Source organism: Labeo rohita, chromosome 16 (genome assembly GCF_022985175.1).
Source record: "Labeo rohita strain BAU-BD-2019 chromosome 16, IGBB_LRoh.1.0, whole genome shotgun sequence".
Taxonomy (NCBI): Eukaryota; Metazoa; Chordata; class Actinopteri; order Cypriniformes; family Cyprinidae; genus Labeo; species Labeo rohita.
In genome coordinates this window covers 15,848,635-15,866,121 of record NC_066884.1, presented here as the reverse complement: position 1 = coordinate 15,866,121, position 17,487 = coordinate 15,848,635, and positions in this window count along the sequence as shown.

Here is a 17,487-nt window from a genome sequence, read left to right as displayed (position 1 = left end):
TGCCCAAGCTATTAAAGTCCCACAAAATTGTATCCCTTAAATCTAATCTTTGATCATCAAAATGACATATTTAAATGTTTTTTTTTTCTTTTTGAAAATAATTTTCTCATGCCTTAAAACAGCTTGAATGTAACTTTACCCCCATTGCCTCATTTACTATATGTTGATCTATGAATATGCCAGAGCCAGTGTTGCCAAGTCTGTGCCTTTTCCGCGGAACTGGGCTACTGTAACACTGTTGCCACAGGCTTTTTTTATGTCCACAGGTTGGAGCGACCCCAATAACATAATATTTAGCCCCTGAAATGTTAATTTAACCAAAAAACATGTATTTTACCCCCCGGAACGCGCTTTTACCGAGAGACCCCCCTCGAAACATGTTTGGGCTACTTTTGGGCTAGTTTTAAGTAGCAATTGCGTGGGTTTTGTTGTGAAAACGTGGCAACCTTGGCCAGAGTCTCCTGATCCACTGATAGGGTGACCACCCATCCCGCTTTGCGTTGTACTGCACAGCATTTTCACCCCTTCTCCCGCACGTCGCATAATGAGAAAATGTCCCACATTTTCATCAGTCTGTTGGTTTTTAATTATAACATTAAGAAAATGTGCATGCGTTCTTTTGCTATTTTAAGAAAACTTTTTATTTATTCTTTTTGCGGCATAGTTTCTGTGCAAAGGATTTTGCGGACTTCTTCAAGTTATCTAACACCATCAGCGGAAATGGTTAAGCACACACGGAAAAACACAATATTGTCTATTCATTTTTACCTTTTTAAAAAAATCGAAGCAGCTTTCAGACGCGACTTTCTTCTTATTTCAAGTTTGTTTAAAGTGGTTTCTATGACTTTATTTTAATGACAAATCATCATCAAAGTCTCATTTGCTTCTCCAACTTCAAAACAGTCAGAAATTGTTGTTTTACCAACACTTTCTTTGCATGTTCCTTTTGTAAACACTGGGTCGGTACTTCCGCCTACGTAATGCGTGACCTTTTCAACATGACCATGTAATGCGTGAAGTCAAGCTAGTGCAAGATGAGCATTTGTGGTTAAAAAGTATATACATTTTTTCATTTTTTTTAGTTTTTTTTTTTTTTTTAAATGACTGATCGTTTCTCGCCTGGTATCGTGTAGAGCCCTTTGAATCTGCACTGAAACTGCAATTTGGACCTTCAACACGTTGATCCCAATTGAAGTCCACTATATAAAGAAAAATTCTGGAATGTTGTCCTCAGAAACATTAATTTCTTTTCAACTGAATAAAGAAGGACATGAACATCTTGAATGATGGGGTTGAGTAAATTATCAGGAAATTTTCATTCTAGAGTGAACTAATCTTTTAACTATAAAATTTTCCCTAATTTGCTCCTTATTAATAGTTAGTAAGTTAGTTTGCTAAATAAGTTTAGGTATGGTGTAGAATAAAGGATTTAAAATACGTTCATACAGAATATGACATTAAAATGTGTGTTAGAAGTATGAATAAACCACCAATATGCTAGTAATGCATGCAAATAAGCAACTAGTTAATAGTGAGAATTGTTGACTTAAGTTTTACCAGAATAACTCATGTGTAAGAAGCTTATTTGAAATATTTGAATATATTAACTATGTAGATTTGCAATGAAAAGCTTAGTAAATGATGACAGTAGAAGTTGATGATAACAATAGAAGGGAACCTATCATACAGCAGCTTTGTTCTCATTGTCTGCAGCCAGTGAATGCATATTAATCGAGAAAGAAGAATCTGAAAGATCTGGCAAGGGAAAAAATGAGAACTCTTCAGGTGGAAGTTGCCCTAGTGTCAGGTTATTATTATTTTCTTCATTTTTAGCAGAAAGGATTACAGCTTTAAACCCACATTGGTGCCGATTTAGACTCGATTTTCATGGAAGTTTGATGTCATTCAGACCTGCAGCGTGTGTGATGTCAGACAGCTTCAGACAGACTTTAAAACTCCTGCACCTGAATCATTCTCTCCTGGGAGCTGGAGGCGGCCTATCGGAGGGTATAACAGATGTACGCTTACACACACACACGCACACACACACACATGCAGAAACACAAGAGTGAGTGATAGCGCAGCATTAGGCAGAGTAAAGAGACATAACACAAGCTGGATTTGCATACTGAGATGTTTGTGCAGGCCTTTGGGAGCTCTTCTCCATCTAAAGTTGGTTGTTGCCAGGCAGCCACTATATGGTGGACTAATGGAGAGTGTTGATTGAGGGATGAACTGCTTCATGTGCTATAAAAAGTCGGCGGATCATTCCTGGACCGTTTGTGTACAATTCATTATCTGCTATGAACAGCTTATGTTTTCTTTGCTTTAACTCTCACCTTCTCTTGACTTCATGACTTTTACATAATCTCATAAGATATGATTATAAACAAAATGTTGACTTGATAACAGGCTTACATCACCCTTTATGAAAAATAACTTAACATAGACAGCCCAGATATATAAAGTATGAATAAATGCAATGAGTTTTCATATGATAAGACTGGTACTGTGTACTTCTGCAAGTTGGTGTTTTCTTTTCTCTCCAGTGTGTTTTTGCTGGGGTCAAACTGACCTCAGACAGACACAACAGTACTTAAACAGATATAAAACAGAGAGATAAAGCTTCAGTAATATCTGCCTGCTGAGTTTTGATTAGGTCAGAGGAGAATATTAAAATCATCTAAAGGGGAAAATAAAATGTTAAAAGGACAGTTCAGTCAAAAACTGTTTTCTTCTGCAGAACGCAAAAGAGATATATTGTTGAATGTTGGTAAACAAACAGATTTGGTGACCATTGACTTCTATTGTATGGATTAAAAAAAAAAATACACTGAGGCATTTCTCAAAATATCAGTCATACAGGTTTGAAATGAGTAAATGATTACAGAATTTTCATTTTTGTGTAAACTATCCCTTTAATCTGTAATTAAATAATTATTATTTTCATTTTACACGCGTGCAAGCATAAAAGGACTAAAGTCAGTTTCAACAGAAGATGAGGGTGAAAACTTGAATGACACATTCATAGTTTATATCACATGACAGCTCACAGGATATTCACTGCATTTATCTGATCAATATTTATTTTGAGGTGGTGAAAATGATCAGCAGCTTTAATATTATATACACTGTGAGAACTGAGTTGGATGTTGTCTTTTAATCTTGAAATCTTTGATGATATTTCTTTTGACTGCTGAAAGACCATATGCCAGACAGGATGCGTTTAAAAATAACGCTGTCATGAATCATACAGACTACTGCGTAAACATCATACACACAATATCAAATGATTCAGGCTGGGTACTAATCAAAGATTTTATTTTATTTATTTATTTTTTGTATTTTGGGGAAAGCACAGAATCAAGGTAGTCTTTTATTGAGTGTCTTGATGATAAATCACAAAAACACTGATTGTTTCCAGTAGGTTGATTCCAATCATCAAACCCACCATTATTGTGCATTGTGTGTGTGTATATATATATATATATATATATATATATTATCACCTTTTTACTAAAAAAAAAACATGTGTTGTCTTTGATGTCAAATACTTACATTTACCCAATTACTTTAATCTATATTTTAAAGGGGTCATTGGAATAATAATATCCCTTTTTTCAAACCAGGCATTTCTCAGCCTTTTTGTTGGTGTGACGACACACAGACCAAGGCTGCTCCCACAATAATTGATTGACACTGCCGTCTTACCTTAGACCTGCCCTAATGTGCTGTAACAGTTCAACAGCCATTGTGAACAGCTGACTGAACAATTGAGATGTTTTGTTGTTGGATGTAAACATGAACATAGCAGTCATCATTTACTCCCAACATCTGAGCCGCTGAAGACGTAGAGGATTAACGATACTTTCGTTTTAGAAGAAAATGTGCCCGTCAATCTATGTAAATGCATCTATGTTTGCACAAATCATTCGTGATCCAGCTTCACCTACAGCAGAAGTGAGTATAAGAGTTTTTTATGCATCTTTGCAAATTGCCTTTCTTAAAGGAGAACTCCACTTCCAGAACAATTTACAAGTAATTTACTCACCCCCTTGTCATCCAAAATGTTCATGTCTTTCTTTCTTCAGTCGTAAAGAAATTATGTTTTTTGAGGAAAACATTTCAGCATTTTTCTCCATATAATGGACTGCTATGGTGCTCTGATTTTGAACTTCCAAAATGCAGTTTAAATGCGGCTTCAAACGATCCCAAATGTGGTTGTAAACTATCCCAGCCGAGGAAGAAGGGTCTTATCTAGTACAATGATCAGTTATTTTCATTTAAAAAAATACAATTTATATACTTTTTAATGCCAAACGCTCGTCTTGTCTTACTCTGCTTGGACTGTTTTTGTTCCGGTTCGTGACAGTTAGGCTATGTTGAAAAACTCCCATCTCATGTTCTCCCTCAACTTCGAAATCGTCCTATATCGCTGTTTTACCATTTTTGTTAAGGGTGTTTGATCTTCTTTGCATGTTCACTTTGCAAAGACTAGGTCGGTACTTCTGCATGGATGTAGGATGATTTTGAAATGATTTTTGAAGTTGAGGGAGAAAATATGAATGGAGTTTTTTGACATACCCTAACTGTCTTGAGCCAGAATATACAGAGTTTAGGGAGAGAAAGGCAAGACAAGCGTTTAAGATTAAGTATTTAAGTATTTAAGTATTTAAATTGTATTTTTAATAAAAATTACAGATCGTTTCGCTAGATAAGAGCCTTCTTCCTCGGCTGGGATCATTTACAGCCTCATTTGGGAACATTTGAAGCCGCATTTAAACTGCATTTTGGAAGTTCAAAATCGGGGCACCATATCAGTCCATTATATGGAGAAAAATCCTGAAATGTTTTTCTCAAAAAACATAATGTCTTCACGACTGAAGAAAGAAAGACATGAAGATCTTGGATGACAAGCGGGTGAGTACATAATATGTAAATCTTTGTTCTGGAAGTGGACTTTTCCTTTAATAATGTGATAGTTAGCAAGTTTTGTGGCTAAGCGCGGCTAAAGTAAAGATTACGGCTCATCACCCCACAGAAAAGAGGGGCGGGGCGAGTAGAACTGGTGGCCAAATGGTGATTTGGCCAACTTTGGTGGCCCTTGCTGATTTCCAACCCTGATACACACACTGTTAAAAAATTCAGTTAAAAAAAAATCTAAATAAATTATGGCAGGAATGTATGTCTACTAAATTCTAAGCCTGTGAAAATTCACTGGATTTATTAATATCTGGGCTCTCTGAGTCTCCAAACATAAGTGATGTAACATATTTCATGGAGTTCAGTTGATGTGTGTTATCAGGTTGATATTTTGTTTACGAACCGTTCTGTCTTCTACAAGCGGAAAAGTCATAAGCTCTTAAAATTTCTTGAGATCTCTGAGATTCAAAACAGAACATGAAAGTTAATCAGCAAGATACTTTTTGTCTCTGAATGTCACTGCCATGTTATATTGTAGCTTTGCATGTCCGGTTTATTAGTGCAAGTATCTAGTGTAGATAAAAACTTAATTTTTAATTAATCAAGAAATGTTAAATATTTCATTATATGTGAGGATTTTAATCTCAGCAGCAGCTGCTTTTTCAGTGCTGCCAATATTTTCTTGCCCATTATTTATATTTTGTGTGAAATGTGGTTTAAAATCATTTTATTACATTTCCATCCACAAACCCAAAAGAGGCCTCCAAAGCTGCTTATGCATTTTTTCTGTGTTCGTCCTTGCTTACATTTTTTTTCTGTTGCAATTTTACTCAGATAACCCGGCAAACAGCCAGTGAGCCATCAAAGATTATTCCCAAAGCAATAAGCTTTATCTGTTCACCAAAAAACAGATTACAAAAGCCTGTAAATGCTTCATCACAGCTTATCACGAAACATTGTACAGATCACCGCCATCGATTCTAATGGAAAGACACTTGGAGAGGCGGAACTGGAGAGCAGAAGACGTCGATACGAGCAGGAGGAAGTAATTAAAACAGGTAATCCCTGATGGCACGAGGTGTTGATTCTTGCTTGTGCATGAATCTGCGGTTTTCACTTAGCTATATTTAGCATCGTCTGATTGTTTTTGAGGCTCTGGGACACTGCTGGCATCCGTTGTATCTGTCTTTGCCCGGACATTACATTTCTAATTTATGCTTTGGCCTACAGAGACAGACTGAAGGTATTTATTAATTTGTGAGCTTTGCAAATGAAATTCACCATAACACTGTGTCTAAATCATCTGTGACCTCTTCTGGCATATGCGGAAACTCATTCTCTGGCATCTGCACATACAATGCGAAAGTCGCATTTTATGCTGATCTTACGACAGTGTATCTTAAAGAATTAGTTCACTTCCAGAATAATAACTTCCTGATAATTTACTCACCCCCATGTCATCCAAGATTTTCATATCTTTCTTTCTTCCGTCAAAGGGAAGTTTGAGGAAAACATTCCAGAATTTTTCTCCATATAAGGGATTTAAATGAGAGCCAACAGGTTGAAGGTCAAACTGCAGTTTCAAAGGGCTCTACATGATCCCAGTCGAGAAACAAGGGTCTTATAAAGTGAAACAATTGGTCATTTTCTAAAAACAATAAAAATGTAGACACTTTTTTAATTACAAATGCTCATCTCGCACTAGCTCTGCAATGCACATATACTTCAGCTTCAAAATCACCCAACATCATTGTTTTACCTTTTTGTAAATGGTGTTTGACTTTCTTCGCATGTTCGCCTTTGTAAACACTGGGTTGGTACTTCTGCCTACGTTACACGTGATCTTTCCAATGTGATTATGTAACGCCCGAAGTCAGCACAAGCATTAGTGGTTAGAATGTATATACATTTTATTTATTTATTTATTTATTTTAGAAAATGGCAAATTGTTTCACTAGATAAGACCCTTATTCCTCGGCTGGGATAGTGTAGAGCCCTTTGAAGCTGGATTGAAACTGCAGTTTGGACCTTCAACCCATTGGCCACCAGAGAGGTCCATTATATAGAGAAAAATCCTGGAATGTTTTCCTCAAAAACCTTAATTTCTTGGATTTCTTGGATCTTGGATGACAGGGGTGAGTAAATTATCAGGACATTTTTATTCTGGAAACCTTTAAAGTGATAGTTCACCCAAAAGTGAAAACTCATCATCACTTACCCTCATGTAAAATCTTTATGACATTTTCTTCTCTGGAACAGAAATGAAGATTTTCATTTATATAATGAAAGTAAGTGGGGTCCAAAACAACATTGATTGACAGCCCATTGATTTTTAATTATAAGGACAAAATAATTACGGATCTTTTTCAAAATATCTTCTTTTGTTATATCTTCTTTTGATTTTTTTTAGTGGTGTTTGCTCTTCAGATGATGACTGTAGACTATTCATGCTATGAGTGCTGTATTTTCAGACTATGACATTGAAGTCTGACCTCATTTTTGTATCCAAGTATCTGAGAAAAATAATATATTTTTATCTTTTATTTTTATATCTTTTAATATTTCAAGCTACTGTATGTTTTGTTCGCTGTCGTAACAGTTCTTTAGCATTGAGATTTTCTGTTTACTTTTAATGAAAACAGACAGGTGAAGGCTGAATCTTTTCTCTGTTTTATTCACATCTGTGGCTCTTGAGACGGCTGGCATCAAAAGACTCATGATTCTGCATCTCATCGTATCATCCTCCAGTCAATGACCTCCATGAAACAGTTCTTTATTTTGACATTTGCACATTCGAAGATTATGTTTTGTATCACTAGAAAAAAATCACAAGCCAGTAGATTATCATGCCCAAGGCTATCTAGCTCTGCAAACTACAAAAATAAATAAAAACCTTCCTGTGCAAGGTTAGTTCTGCTCTACAGAAGCTCAGTTTCATTATAACCCATGAAGGCATTGGGTCGTTCACCCGTTTTTGTTGAGATGGAAAAGCTCCACTGCTATGTTCAGAGCTGCATGTCAGATAAGTTCAGTGTTAATTCCAAATGAGAAATTATAAGTAAAAGAGAGAGGGAAGAAAAGGTTGGGTGTTGGGAACTGAAAGAGCTCATTATAACTTCAGTTACTGCTCCTCAGCCCTGCGCTTGAGCTTTAAAACCCTCCGACTCTCCTTTTGTGCTCCGTCAGCGGCTTCTTTATACGAGAGCCGTGTGTTGGCTTCACGGAAGACTTATCGTGAAGAAATTTGTGAACAGACAGTAAAATATCTTTGATGTTGGATATGCACGCTTCCCTAAAACCATAAAAGTGTGTTAAGATGAGAGAGGAGAGTCCCGAGAGATAGAGACAGAGAGAAATTAGAGCACGGAGAGATAAGCCATGGGTAAGTGCTGGACTTTATTGGTGAGAAAAGCCGAAACCAAAGAGGAGGAGAAGGTCGTCCCTCAGATCCGCCGCTCCTTGCGGTTAATCCACGTGGACTCAAACCGATGCTCAAAACATGCTGCATCCAAGGTCATTTCTGACAGATTTAGCAATTATTATCGTATCTTCTCCTCCTCTTGGAATTAAACTCATACATATGAAGCAATATGGTTCACCCCAGACTCTTCAGGTGTCAAAAGAACGAAAAGAAAGGGAGGTGTGGATTATTTGAAGAAAACCGAAGAGCAAAAACAGGAAGAGAAAGAAAAATGAATAAGGAAATGGAAGATTGTGCAACGGAAAGGTTTCATGGATGTTCTGTGGTGCTTTGGCTGAAGATGTGAGTTCAAGTCTGGCTTGCATCATTTGCCGATACCATTCCAGTTCATTCTCATGATTTCCTGTTCTCTATCTGTTTTCACTACCCTTAAAAGTTGCGAACCACAAACCAATAAACATCAGCAAGTGATATAGTCTGGAGCAGTCAGGACTCATGGTGTTTAAGAGAAAATGATTGATGAGATTTTAATTGTGTGTGCACACATGCATGAGAGTAAATGAGCATGCTTGTATCTCATTATTAAAGACATCATTTTTCAAAGGTCTCATATTGATTACTGTCGTGCGATTTAATTGTGGCTGTAAAATATGATGCATAATGTTGGAAACCGATGGCTGACTTCACTAGACTCTCATAATTCATCCGTATGTGTCATTTTAATGAAGCGGTAATTCTTCACCAGCTTGGCATTGTTAAAGAGACTTATTTGTACCTATAATTTGGTGTAGTAATATTGCTCTTTCCTGAGGAGAATGGGCCTTGCTACCTGCTGCACAGATGGCTGATCACTTCTCTTTCATTATCTCTCCTACCCTTAAAAAAGCCATAACACAATTACAGAGAGAGCAATTAGAGCCACGCTGTCAATATTAAGAAGCTGAAGGTCGTAATTACTGCCGTGAAATTTGTGACGGCTTGGATGGCACCAGCCTTCCCCCACTTGTGCGTTTTTTGCTCTTTAACATCTAAATGTGTAACTTCAGTTTGATAAGCTGGCAAGCCGCATGAATGGATAATTCTGCCGTTTTAGGCATTTTTAACTGCACTTTAAAAACTGTTTACTGTTAGCTCACTCAGATTAAAAAAAAAAAGTCAGAAATATATTTAAAGGGGTCATCGGATGCAAATCTCACTTTTACATGTTGTTTGAACATAAATGTGTGTTGGCAGTGTGTACACAACCACCCTATAATGATAAAAATCCACCAGTGTTATAACCCCTTTCTCAAATCAAGCCATTCTGAGCTTTCATTCATGGCTGTGTGACGTCACACAGACCAAGGGCGCTCACACGATTGTTGATTGACATGGTCGTCTTATCTTAGACCCACCCTGAGTGAGCTGTAAACTGTCCATCATTGTTTCGAAGGAGGAGCAGGGGTAGACAAGAATGTCTCCTAAGCGATTGAAGCGTTTTGTTGTTGGATGTAATAATGACCGTAGCAGTCGTCATTTACTCCCGACATCTGAGCCACTGAAGACGCAAAGGATTACTTTTGTTTTTGAAGGGAATGCACCCCATGATCTGCCTAAATGCGTCTATGTTTACCTGAATCATTTGTGATCCAGCTTCACCTACAGATAAAGTGAATATAAGTTTTTTTTTTTTTTAAATGAATCTTTGCAAATCACCTTTCCTAATAATGTGCTAGTTAGCAAGTTCCGCAGCTAAATGCGGCTAAAGTTTACAGTGTCAGAGAGAACATCCCTTGTCATCCCATGGAAGAGAGGGGCGGGGTGAGCAGAGCTCATTAGCATTTAAAGGAACATACACAGAAATGGTTTGCTGTTAACAGAGGTGTTTTTGACAAGGTAAAAAGGTTGCTTTACACTACCTTTGAGAAATTGTAACCAAAGTATGTTATATTTTATTAACAACCTAAAGAATTATATCAACTTGTGGAAAATGGGCATCTGATGACACCTTAGACTCAACAAAAGTGTTTTATTGAATTTTTCTCTGTATTGTGGACTTCAGTGGGGGCCGTCAGGTTAAAGGTCCAAATTGCAGTTTTAATGCAACTTAAAAGGGCTCTACACAATCCCAACTGACGAATAAGGGTCTTATCTACTAAAATGATGTTGTTTTCTAAAAAAAACAAAAAAACAAACACAAATCTTGCACTAGCTCTGCGATATTACGCATTACGTAATCACATTGGAAAGGTCACACAGGGTTAGTTCTTCATATGTGTACTTCGACTTAAAAAGGCAGGGTAGGGTGAAAAACTCGTTGTTTTATGTTTTTATGTAAAGGGCGTTTGACTTTCTTTGCATGTTCGCTTTGTAAACACTGGGTCGGTACTTCTACCTACATCACACATGACCTTTTCAACGTGACTACGCAATGTGTGAAGTCGAGCTAGTGCAAAAGAGCATTTGTGGTTAAAAAGTATGTAAATTTGTATATTTTTTAGGAAATGACCAATTGTTTTGCTAGACAAGACCCTTTTTCCTCGGCTGGGAGCATGTAGAGCTCTTTGAAGCTGCACTGAAACTGCAGTTTGGACATAGGACCTGATCCACATTGAAGTTCACTATATGGAGAAAAATCCTGGAATGTTTTTCTCAAAAACCTGCATTTGTGTGTAATATTGCATGATATAATCAACAATGTATGTGACAGAAAAGAAAAGGGTGTGTAAATCAGAACACTGAAAGGTCCCCTACACAATCCCTACATCTCTAAAAGCAGTGGTGTGTGTTTGAAATGGCCCACGGTGCCGCTGTCACCTCGTTAGAATAGTGTGTTTATCAGAACAGCGGTCTTTCTCCTTCTATTCAGTGAGGCTAAGGGGCCTCATGTTAAATTTATAGTGCCATTGCTCTCTGTTATGGGCCTAAATGTCTTCTCTGAATGAGAGGGAAGTCACTCCATCAGTATAGGCCATCAGTGCTAACGTTGATTGATTCGAGGAAATTTGCTTTGCCTGCTCAGTCACCCACGACCAGAGCGCAAAATGGCACCATGTGTTTCTGCAGCCCTCCGCAGGTTCTGTCTCATCGTGCCGGGCCTTTGCACGTCACAACAACATACATTTCGGCGGACTTCTGATGGGTTCATTATTATTTGCTTAGCTTTGATAGTGACAATGTGTATCACAGACACCGCCGAGTTGAGCTAATTGAAGTGTAAGGCAGTCATCTGTGCCCACATCTCCCTCTGACTGAATGCTTAAGTGCGTTTGGCAGGGCGATCCGGCCTCTTCGTTTCTATGAGAGCCACCAGCTGAAGCTCCCGCAGATGGTACGGACTCTCCCTCTCTTTTCAAGCACACCATTCATGGACAATTGCTGCTGCTATTTTCTTCCCTCGCTATTGACACGCTCAATTACTGACCAATTAGTTGGTTTCTGGGAGTCGACTCCCAAACTTACTATTTACCAGAAACTACTATTTACGGCTCGGCATGCTAGCGTCTTCAGTGTCAGAGCTTCAGTCTCTGACAAATACTGGTGTCAAAGTAAATTGGAGTGTCTGAAATAGATGCTAGTTAGATGAACGCAGGGCTTCTGAACAGTTCTGAATTAATAAGGCTTTAGCAGACATGATGATTTAAAAAAAAAAAAATCAAAACATCTAACTTTGTTCAGGTTTTTGTTCATGTTTTTCCCCAGATCTGCTTTGATAGGCAGAACAGTACAGTTTGCAATGCACAGAAATATTGTTTCCTGAATACAACAGCTGCATGAACAGTCTTATAGCTTAGAGAGCGTCATAAATAAGGGAGGATATCTTTAATCTTTGCCATAATCTCCTTAGAGCAAAGATGATTGCTAGACATGAGATTGAGCTCTCTGATTTTTTCTGATTTTTTCTCTTTCTGTGGCATCTGTTAAACATGTAAAGATCGATTATTGTCTCTATGCTTTAAATCCCCTGGTTAGTATTCAGGAAGGCGGCTTTAGCTCAGTGTGAAATATTGAATTTCTGTGCCCCGGCAGTTCTGCATGTGATAAAAATGCTACTAAACTCTGTGGTAATGCTTCCCTCCTCTCAAAATACCCACAATGCACCCTCAAAGCTTGTTGTATGGGAACAGAGAAACTCTGCCATGGTGACAACATACGAAACAGTCGAATGCATTACACACCGCAAGACAAGAAAAGGATGTATTTACTGTGCAGTGGGGAAATTAAATTAGGTAAGGCTCAAGCGAACACACACCTCCACAGATGTACAGGCAAAGAGCTCTGTAATCAATTAACGCAACGCTGTTCCTTTATAAGCTTTCCTGCGTCAGCCAGATGGTCAACTCTTATATATCACTGGAACATCATCAGGGCTTCCTGTGACAAGCTCTCAGCCATTTCATCTTTTCTTAAGGTGCAGTCACATTAATGAAACTTCACAACCAAAATGTATTGTTAGTGTTGGTAAATGGGTCCAGCTTCAACCCTTCAAGCCTTTTCACCTTTACGAAAATACCACCCCACAACTGGTTTTACTGGTCAATCATGCAGTTATGCAGGAGTAGGCCTACACTATTTGTTTCAATGTCGTGTTTGCATTCTAGACAGCCAGTCAATAGTGAATCTTTTTGTTACAGGTTACATCGCTACATCAGTACACTGTAAAAAAAAAACTATTTGTTGATTCAACTTAATTCAAAATAATTTGTTACCAGACTGCCTTAAAATTTTAAGTTCAGTCAACTCAAAAAGTTTAGTTAACATGAAATGTTAGTGACAACTTAGATAATTGAGTTCATTCAACTTAAAATTTTAAGGCAGCTGAGTAACAAGCCCAGGTTATCTAAATTTTCACTTAGTACAACTTAACATTTCAAGTTGACTAAACTTATTTGAGAAGTCCACTTCCAAAACAACAATTTACAGATAATGTACTCGCCCCCTTGTCATCCAAGATGTTCATGTCTTTCTTTCTTCAGTCATAAAGAAATTGTTTTTTGAGGAAAACATTTCAGCATTTTTCTTCATATAATGGACTGATATGGTACCCCGAGTTTGAACTTCCAAAATGCAGTTTAAATGTGGCTTCAAACAATCCCAAATGCAGTTGTAAATGATCCCAGCCGAGGAAAAAGGGTCTTATCTAGCAAAATGATCCGTTATTTTTATTTAAAAAATACAATTTAAATACTTTTTAATCTTAAACGCTTGTCTTGTCTTGCTCTCCCTGAACTCTGTGTACGTGCATTTTGAAGTATTGCATCTGAAATGAGATACATAAATGCCAAATTTTAGAAAGAAAATCCCTTAATTCGCCAAAAAAAAAAAAAATTCTGCTCCCTTGAGGTGGTTTTTCAATTTTGCGAAAAAGGGTTGATGCAAATAACGGGAGTTGGAATGATAAATTTCTCCATGTACATCAAAAAAAAATGTGACTTTGTTTTATGTGCATTTTGAAGTATTGCATTAGAAATGAGAGACGGAAATGCCAATTCTCAGGAAAAAAAATGTCTTAATTCGGCAAATAGTTTTTACGCTTATCTGAGGTGGTTTTTCAATTTTGCAAAAAAGGGTTAATGCAAATAATGGGAGATGGAAACGCATTTGCCTGATAAATTCCTTCATGAGCATCAAACAAAGTCATGTGATTTTGTGCTATGGGATGGCATAGCCTGACTAACCACCGGACCGATCTTGTTGCACAGCATCTGAAGTGTTGTTATAGTCATTCTTAATTGCCAAAGCAAAGTCTGTCATCAAAGTATTTCTGTATAATTGCCTCCCAGAACTGTCGTACACGACAGCATTCCCAAAACAGCAGGCATCCACCTCTGAAAGCAATGACCACATTTATTGTGTTTCGCCTGCTCGCTCTGAGGCACATGTAATTTATTATATATGGAAGTTACGAGATTCAGTGGCTTCTCCTATGTTTCTTAGTAATATTTTGTGCCAGTTTATCAGGAAGGGACTATTTTGTTCACTTTGACTCGTTGGATGGAAATGGTACTTATTCATAAATGTTTTATGCGATATTCCAATTTTGCACATAATTTAAATTCAAAACTTTGAATGTAAACCCAGCTATTGATTCATTTTCCTAAGTGATTCATTGGTTACAGATTCATTCAGGAACTAATTAAACGCCTGTCTTTATGTGTGAGTCACTGAATCATTTCTCAAAAAACATTGATTCATTCTGGAGAGAAACAAGTAACTGTTATTTACTCAACTAATTCTTTCGAAACAATAATTCATTCAGGAACGAAACAAATAAGTGACTTAATGAGTGGTTCACTGAGTCATTTACTAAACCAATTCGTTAAAAAACATTGATCCATTCAGAAATGAAATGCCACTGCAAACACTAAGGAAGAATAAGATGTGGCGTTACTTAATATTTAAACAATTTCCTTTGGCACAGCAAAAATAGACAAACTTACTGACAATTTCGTGTCTAAAATGTAAGTTACTCAACATTATTTTTTATTGGTCTGTTTTGTACAGTCAGTTGGTCACTACAGATAATTCACTCCAAATATCATCCACGATATTTTATCATGTTACAATACATCATGCCATTTAACTGTATAACTATGAATAGATGCAATACTGTATATTTAGGCTGCAGTCATTATAAAGACTTTTACCCCAAAGTATTTTGCTCTTTTTCACAGGATTTGACCTGTAATGCCTTATCTAATCAAATACAATCATTCACTGACATGCAAGAGCATTTCTGTCTGGAATAAAAATGGCAATATTCTGATTCTGCTGTAGATATCGAAATATGTTATATTTATGAAGCTTTTGAGTGAATGATCTGTTCCTGGTGCCTGGGTGTCTGATGTTAAATGCATGGGGCTAATTGCATATTTTATAATGAGGCAATCAGGCAAAATTTGCAGTTCAGTTAATGATGTGTATAGCTCTGCCAAGCCTCAAAATTGCAGGACTGACAGAGTTTTAAGGATGAAAAGTTCAAAGCTCAGACCAGTCAGTCTTTTTTGCAGATGGAGAGAGAGTGAGAGAGATGAGCATAAAGATTTTCCCCCTCCTCCGTCCCTCATTTTCACTTATTCTTCCATCATTTTCCCCCAGTCAAAATCCAAATCAGCCAGTATTGTCCTTCTGCTGAGTGGAGATTTCTAACGTATGTTTATTCCAGTCACTCTATTCAGCGCTCTCCATCTCTTATGTGTCTTCACAGTTCAACAGATTTCTTTTGATAAATCCCATCAGTGAATGAATGTTCAGTTGAAGCCATTCAGTCGCCACTGGAGTGATCACGTCCTAAATGCAATTTGCCCGGCTAAGTAAAAATAGAAGAACGATGCACCTTACAAGAGTTTTCTTTTTCATTTCTGCTAGTTCAGGGATCAGTGCACCTGCAGCTACATCATGACCTCTTGTTTACCTCCCAGACCAGCAGAAATGTTTCTTTTGAAGTGCATAGGGTTGTTTTATTCTGAGAATGAAAAGTGAAAATGAAGAACATTTGAATTTTGGTTATAGAACAGTCTGGAATGAGGAATGATCCTAGTTAACTATGCTTTTACTGTACAGTACATCTGTTATAAGGGTCAGTTACAAAGTGATAGTTCACCCCAAAATGAAAATTCTGTCATTAATTACTCACCCTCATGTCGTTCCAAACCCATGAGACCTTAGCTCATCTTCAGAACACAAATTGAGATATTTTTGATGAAATCCGACAGCTTTCTGACCTTTCCTATACAGTAATTACCACATTCAAGGACCAGAAGGTAGTAAGGACATCACTTAAATAGTCCATGTAACATCAGTAATTTTATGAAGCTACGAGAATACTTTTTGTGTGCAAAGAAAACAAAAAGAACGAGTTCATTCACCAATTTCTTATCTTCCGTGTCCGTCTTTGCCACACAATGTATGCGTGAGCTAATATATATTTATAAAAAATGATCTTTTTGGTTTTAGTTTTAAGTATAGTTCACTATAATAATCCTGCATGGAAGAAGTGTATGCTGTTACTTGCATTTTTATGTGTTTTTGAATGAAATAATAGAACAAAAAGCATGAGTAAAATACATGACCCATATTTAGCATTTTTACCATTAACTAGCGCAAATCATTTCAGTTCAAATCACCTTTCATAATGTAGTTTAACAGTCACTCTGCCCCAGAGCTCTCTATTAGACTTCATCAAGAACGCTTGGCCTCCCTTGTCTTCTCCGAATTGAGAAATAATGACGAAATGTACCATAATTACTGAATAATCTGAAGCATATTGTCATGATGTTGTATGGGGGCCTCTTTAGAGCCAACATTTGCGTAGAGACAATATGAGGGTTTTTGCTGTAATTAGCCATAATCAATTTTGTGTTGTTGTTTCCTTTCTCCACAACAGTTCCCTTTACGGGCTGTGGTAGAGGCGCACTCGTGGGACCCTTGTTGTGAAATTAGCTTTTTTTTAACACTTTATTGTATCAGATGAAACAGAATGAGCGAATTGAGTAAATGCTAATGAGCGCCTAGTATAGGTAAACATACTGAATCCATTTAGCTTCATTGTGGCATGAATTGTCTTTAGAGGGTTGATTGTATGTGCTCAGTGAAGTTCTGCATTAACCTCTTTCATAAAGGCCCTATTAAATCCCTTTATTTCCAAACAAACTGCTGTAAATCAATAATCATATTCAACACAGTTATGACTTCTGTACCTGGTAATCACCACTGCAGGACTGAACTCGGGTGAACTTCAGTTATAAAAATGAGAGGCAATTAGTCAAGCTTATCAGCATGGTCAAATCAATGAGAACCAGGGGCAATATACCCCCCAAGACCAGCTCATGCCTCTCCAGCAGTAATTTGCACCGACACCTACAGTTTTCCAGAAACTGTGTTTCTGCATTATTATTTTATTGACAGTGTCTAAAATGCATGTGTATTATGTATGAAGAATTTTTGAGACATATTCATATGTTTCTGAATCCTTTTAGGTTCATGTATTATTGAATTCACTAATATTAATAGTTAGATTTTATTGCATTTAATCAATGAGAGTAAATATGTTCAGTGCTATTGCATTTATTAACTACTGCATGAATTTCATTCTGTTCAGTTTGACTTCTGATGCCTTACACAAGCCTAACTTTAAAATGAATGAAAATTCATTTAATCATGTA